This window comes from Neomonachus schauinslandi, chromosome 6 (assembly GCF_002201575.2).
Source record: "Neomonachus schauinslandi chromosome 6, ASM220157v2, whole genome shotgun sequence".
NCBI lineage: Eukaryota > Metazoa > Chordata > Mammalia > Carnivora > Phocidae > Neomonachus > Neomonachus schauinslandi.
The window spans coordinates 73,719,347-73,726,675 of record NC_058408.1 but is presented as its reverse complement, the minus strand read 5'-3'; positions in this window follow the sequence as shown (position 1 = coordinate 73,726,675).

Below are 7,329 nucleotides of genomic sequence, written 5' to 3'. Positions count from 1 at the left end.
GATACTATATACAGAAAACCCTAAGTACTTCACCAAAAAAAAAACTACTAGAATAAGTGAATTCAGTAGAGTTGCAGGATACAAAATCAATATACAGAAATCTGTTGCATTCTTATACTCTAATAATGAAGCAACAGAAAGGGAAATTAAGAAAACAATCCCATTTACAATTGCACCAAAAACAAGAAAATATCTAGGAATAAACCTAACCAAAGAGGTGAAAGACTTATCCTCTGAAAACTAAAAAACACTGACGAAAGAAATTCAAGACAACACACAAAAATGGAAAGACATTCCATGCTCATGGATTGGAAGAACAAATATTGTTAAAAATATCTATACTGCCCAAGGCGATCTGCAGATATAATGCAATCCCTATCAAAATACAGCATTTCACTAGATCAATCTGTATGGAATCACAAAAGACCCTGAATAGCCAAAGTAATTTTGAAAAAGAAAAAGAACTCGAGGTATCATATTTCCTGATTTCAAGTTATATTACAAAGTGGTACTAAGTAAAACAGAATGGTACTGGTATAAAAATAGACACATAGCTTAGTGGAATAGAATAGAAAACGCAGAAATGAACCCACAATTATAAATCAATTAATTTTCAACAAAGAAGGAATGAATATACAATGAGGAAGAGAGTCTCTTCAAAAAATGGCACTGGGAAAACTGGACAGCAACATGCAAAAGAATGAAACTGGACCACTTTTTACACCATACACAAAAATAAACCACAAGTGGATTAAACACCTGAATGTGACACCTGAAACCATAAAAATCCTAGAAGAGAGCACAGGTAGTAATCTCTCTGACACTGGCTGTAGCAACATTTTTCTAGACATGTCTCCTGAGGCAAGGGATACAAAAGCAAGAATAAACTATTGGGACTACATTAAAATAAAAAGTTTCTTCACAGCAAAGGAAACAATCAACAAAAGGCAACATACTGAATGGGAGAAGATATTTGCCAATGGCATATCCAATAAAGAGTTGGCCTCCAAAATATATGAAGAATTTGTACAACTCAACACCCCAAAAATAAACAATCCAATTAAAAAAGGGCAGAAGACATGAACAGACATTTCTCCAAAGATGACATCCAGACAGCCAAAAGACATACGGAAAGATGCTCAACATCACTCATCATCACGGAAATGCAAATCAAAACCACAATGAAATATCACCTCATACTTGTCAGAAAGGCTAAAATCGAAAACATAAGAAACAAGCATTAGCAAGGATGTGGAGAAATAGGAACCCTCATGCACTGTTGGTGGGAATGCAAACTGGTGCAGCCACTGTGGAAAACAGTATGGAGGTTCCTCAAAAAATTAAAAATAGAAATACCATATGATACAGTAATCATACTACTGGGTAGTCACCCAAAAGATATAAAAACACTGATGTGAATCAGTACATGCATGTCTATGTTAATAACAGCATTATCTACAATAGCCAAATTATGGAAGTAGCCCAAGCGTCTGCTGACAGATGAATGGATAAAGAGGATGTGGGGTGTGTGTGTGTGTGTGTGTGTGTGCATATACACACACACACACACACAATGGAATATTATACTTAGCCATAAAAAGATGAAATCGTGCCATTTGCAACAACATGGATGGATCTAGAGGCTATAATGCTAGGCGAAATATGTCAGAGAAAGACAAATATCATATGATATCACTCATATGTGGAATTTAAAAAACAAATGAGCAAGTGCGAGAGAGAAAGAGAAACCAAGAAATAGACTCTTAACTCTAGAGAACAAACTAATGATTGCCAGAGGTGAGGGGCAGGGGCATGGAGGATGGGTGAAATAGGTGATGGGGATTAAAGAGTGCGCTTCTCGGGGCACCTGGGTGGCTCCGTTGTTAAGTGTCTGCCTTTGGCTCAGGTCATGATCCCAGGGTCCTGGGATCAAGTCCCGCATTGGGCTCCCGGCTCCGCGTGAAGCCTGCTTCTCCCTCTCCCACTCCCCCTGCTTGTGTTCCCTCTCTCGCTGTGTCTGTCACATAAATAAATAAAATCTTTAAAAAAAAAAAAAAGAGTGCACTTCTCATAAGAAAAAAAACAAACCACCTGTGCTTCCTACAACTTTGTCATGAAATGCATTTTTAATACATTGGTAGTTTTGATTTACCAATGTCATACTTCAGATAATAGTGTCTACAGCCTCAAGAGACTAGTCTGTAATTTCTTGGACTATTTTTGTGTGGTTCGTTATATAGCTTAAGTTTGGTCAAGTCTTCTCTTCCAGAGAATAGAAATATAGAAATAGATGCATATATATTCTAGATCATTAATTATCAGCCACTGTAAGTTTAAAAATTAAAAGAAGCCATTTCCACCCATCAGACTAGCAAATTAAAATTGTAAAATAAAAAGTGTTGGTTAAAATTTATAGCAATGTAACATTCTTATATACTGCTGGTACAATGTGAATTATTACAACTTTGAAGAACAATTTCGCAATATTTAATAAAGTTGAAAATGTTCGTATTCTACAACTCAGCAACTCCACTCACTGGTGTATTTTTTAGAAAAAAAATTCTACACATGTTCACAAGGAGATACACATAAGGATGCCCACATAAGCATTTTGAAATAGCAAAAAATTTAGAAATGCAAATATTCATCACGTGGGTAATGGGCCATTAAATCTGACATACCTGAACAATGGAATTTTACACTGATGTGAAAATAAACGTATTAGCTAAACTTAATACGGATGACTCTCGCAAACAATACTTAATGCAACAACCGCCTAAGAACACAGTTTGAAAGCATTTACATAATTTTTTTTCTTAAAGTTAAATAATTTTCATTTCTGGGGAAATAATAGGTTATTTGGACCAACCCTCTTAACAACAACAACAAAAAAATTTTATGTTGAATAAATGATATATCTAAAATTTGGTTCTTAAATGTCTCCAAAACTTGACAACAGACTAAGAAAAAAATAAGCCCAAACCTAAGGGAAGTAGGAACCATGAGAAGCAAATGGGTTACGGAAGCTATGATTGTCTTGAGAAAACACAGTCTGGTGAAGCTAAACTTTGGTTTAAGGACCACCTGGGACAAGAGAACTAGAAGTCAATGCCCAGGGACTAGACCACCCTTTTTAAAATTGAAGGCACATCAACGTCCCAATAAATAAATGATATTTGAAACAAAGGTGGTAAATATGCACAACCCATTGCGTCCTGTTTTCCTTCATTCTGCTCTTTATCTAAGCCCTTGAGGTCATTTGCATCTGTCTGGCAGAAATACTTTGTCATGTGGACCCTGCTTCCCACCTGCGTGTTTAGTGGAATCACATTTCCCCCTTGAATTTAACCACAGTGGCAGTAGTCACAGAAATCGGCAGACACGAAAACTCAAGGCGGGGTTAAAACGTAAGCAGAAGGCCATTTTAGTTTAATGAATGTAATCTGTACAACGGTAAGAATAGTTTAACAGTGGGTCATGCATCAGATTTAATAACAGATTGATAAGTAAAAAGCACGTAGACCATGATGCAATCCCATTTGTCAAATCCTGGCAGAATCACACCCATATGTTTGCTATGGATACAAGAGCTCAGCAAAAACCAATAAAAACGTTTGTAATCATCAACTGGCTGTAGGATATTGCAATAATGAATATATTTGATTAACTGCAAATTGTGTGCTGCATATCCTTTATATCAGTAAAATTTATAACATGCATATGTATGTGCATATATATTTACGCATTTTTTTAAAGTGCTGGTTCTTCACTGTTTGCCAGCACACCATTAATTCTAGGCATCCAATTTCATAAGCCCTCCTGGTGATTCTTTCGATAAGTCTGAGCGAGGGCAATCTGTCCCAAACCTGGCTCTCATCAGAATCATCTGGGGCATTAAAATATATTATTTCTGGGCTCTGCAACAGAGATACAGAATGGGTACTAGGAGCAAGGCTCTGAGAAGATGGGTGTAAATGTGTAGTGTCGTGTCGGGGTGGGGGGATGTTAACCCAGCTTTCCAAAGGGGAAACACTGAATTTGGAGTTAACTTTTTTTTTTAAGATATTATTTATTTGAGAGCGAGCGAGTGTGCACAAGCAGGAGAGGCAGAGGGAGAGAGAGAATCTCAAGCAGACTCTGCCCTGAGTGCGGAGCCCGACACAGGGGTCAATCCCAGAACCCTGAGATCAGGACCTGAGCCGAAACCAAGAATTAGAGGCTTAACTGACTGAGCCACCTAGGCGCCCCTGGAATTAACTTTTAACCAGAGGCAGAAAATGGAGTTTGGAGTTTGAAAGGTGACAGACCAGGTTGGTGGGAAAAGAGGGATTGATGGTGGAAATCTGCAAAGCGTAGCCTAAATATGACCTGCATTACACTCGCCAGTGGAGAGTGTTAAAACAGGAGTCACTAGGGCACCTGGGTGGCTCAGTCAGTTAAGCGTCTACCTTCAGCTCAGGTCATGATCTCAGGGTCCTGGGATCGAGCCTGGCATCAGGCTCTCTGCTCAGGAGGAAGTTGGCCTCCCCCTTCCCTCTCTCTCAAAACAAATGACTAAAATCTTGAAAAACAAACAAAAAACATGAGTCACTAAACTTACCCCACACCTCTGCAATCAATCAAAAGAGCTAGGAGAGAGATCTGGGAACCTGCACTTTAACATGCATCCTCAGGGTTGTTTTGTTTGTTTGTTTGTTACCTACATAATAGTTCAAGAATCCCAGAATTGCACAGTTAATAGTCTTTTTCAGGAAAATAAACACCTCTTGACTGATACTTGCTTTTCATTGCCTACAAAAACAGGGAAAGAGTCTATTATTTTCTCTGTCTCTTACACACTTGCAAGTAATCCACTTATTTATTTACTTTTCTAACCTCATCTATTAATAAAACCATAGCAAGGTAATTTTCCAAATAAATTTAGGACTTTGGCTAGAAATCAAGAACGATATAAACAGAGCAAGCTGTATGCTTTAAACCCTTAGACATCACAGCTCTAGCCACAGTCCCCTCCTAAAATTATCAGCAAATGCAAATGATAATAGTAAATGATATTAACAGAAAGGGGTAAGGGATCAACTTTTGATAGAAAGCTAATTAGCCATTAGATTCTTTGCCTGACACTTTCATACCTTCTGAGTAAGTTTGTGGCTAAGCGGAATTTACAAAGCTACTGATATTAGCAAAATGCATTGTTAAACATAGAGCTTGCTTGAAGACTGCTTTTCTTGTAAATACAATCAGCTGGATAGAAGTAATAATGTGCAAAGAAAATGGGGGAGAATATAGATCAAAAAAGGTGGGCAGGGTACAATCAAAACAATGACATTATGAAAAAGTTTGAGGTTAATTTGCTTCTTTAAAGTCATTCTTTTTAAATTTTTTTAATTTAAATTCAATTAACTAACATATAACGTATTATTAGTTTCAGAGGTAGAGGTCTGTGATTCATTAGTGTTATATAACACCCAGTGCTCATTACATCACGTGCCCTCCTTAATGTCCACCATCCAGCCACCCCATCCCCTCACCCCCTCCCCTCCAGCAACCCTCAGTTTGTTTGTAAAGTCATTCTTATATATTTTACATTCTAATACTAAAATAATAGTATGCAATTTTATACTTAGCATCTAACCTATAGAAATGAATTTAGTATATAAAAATATTTATTGAATTGAATGTTTAGAAACAGCATTCTCACACATCTTTCAGAATCCTTTATTCTTTAAAAGATATCCTAATTGCAGAGAAACATTTTTGTTTTGTTTCTTTTCTGTAAGCACTTCTCTTTAAGAAAAATGAGTTGTAAGAAAAACCTTGGGAGTAGTTTAGATATATTAACTGCAAAATAATAACAATGCAGAACTACTACTAATAATTTTAACAGATACATATATTAAACTTCCAGTATGTTGTTTTACTAATTTTTCTGTTTTTACTTGTGCATGTTGGCTCTAAGGAAATGGAAGTATTAAATAGCTTACTGTAACTATTATTTAACCTGAGACTACAGGTTTGTATCTTCTTTTTGAACATGGAAACCTGAAATGATTAATAGTTTCTCAAATAGATGAATAATAGTCCCTTCTATTTTTATTCTCCATGAATAATTACATATGAATGGTCCTGTCTACGATTTGTTCGGCCTAAAATTTCCAAATAATGTATTTCTAATCATCTGGAGACCTTGACATTTTTATCTGGGAATGACATACAGAGCCTTTCAACTTCAGTGGAACTACACACACATAAACTGAGAACCTACATGTTGGATCCCAGTTGTCTTTTTAATTGTAATTTACAAAGAAATAAGTTATTCTATGAACAAAGCATTGTGTAGAACATTAACAAGAGAACACTCAATCTCGAAGAGGTTGGAGCGCAGCGAAGTGAAAAGGCTATACAGTATATAAGTAACTGAACCTGGAAAATAATATTTCTGGAGAGTAAATTGTGGGGTTCATAAATCCTTTGATCTTCCCTACGAAGAACTTCTACGACAATTCCACCAGGGGGCAGCAGAAGAGCAGGTTTCTCCCACTGGAGGCCAGAGACTGGGGACACAGCAGAGCCTGATGTCCCTCGGAGCTTTAATCTTCCTCTCCGTCGCCTTTCCTCTCACCCCTCTTTAATTAAGTCGGAAGGGCCCTATATTTATTTGCCCATGAACTGACCCAACTACAGCCATTGTAGTGTGAACGGCGCATGAATGTGCTGAGCACGAAGTCTGCTCAAAGCCGAGCAAACGGACTGTTTGTGAAAATGCCATCCTGGCTCAAGGCTGATTAGGATGGGGGTCCTCGGGCCTTTTGATCTTCACTCATCAAAGCGAGTCCCTAAACAAGCTGGGTTTTCCACTCCCGTGCGCGGCCGGCGGGTCGTGACTGCGCAGCCCAAAGGCCATCAGCAGCCAGCCAGCACACGTGCGCCCCCGCAGGCCTGCCCCTGGGGCGCCCCCCCCCCCCCGGGGGCGCGCAGGGTGGGGGGGGTCTGCAGGGAGTGGGTGCATGAGCAGCGGGGGTGGAGGGATTGGTGCGTGCAGAGTGGGGGTGCAGGAGTGGGTGCCTGCGCAGTGGGGGTGCAGGGATTGGTGAGCACAGAGTGGGGGTGCAGGAGTGGGTGCACGCTTAGCAGGGGTATGGGGGGGTGCACTCGCAGCAGGGGTGCAAGGAGCAGGTACACGCTCACCGGGGGTGCAGGGAGGGGTTCCCGCACAGTGGGGGTGCAGGGAGCAGGTGCATGCTCACAGGAGTGCGGGGGGGGGGGGTGCCCGTGCAGCGGGGGTGCAGGAGTGTGCACGCTCACCAGGGGCGCAGGGAGGGGGTGCAC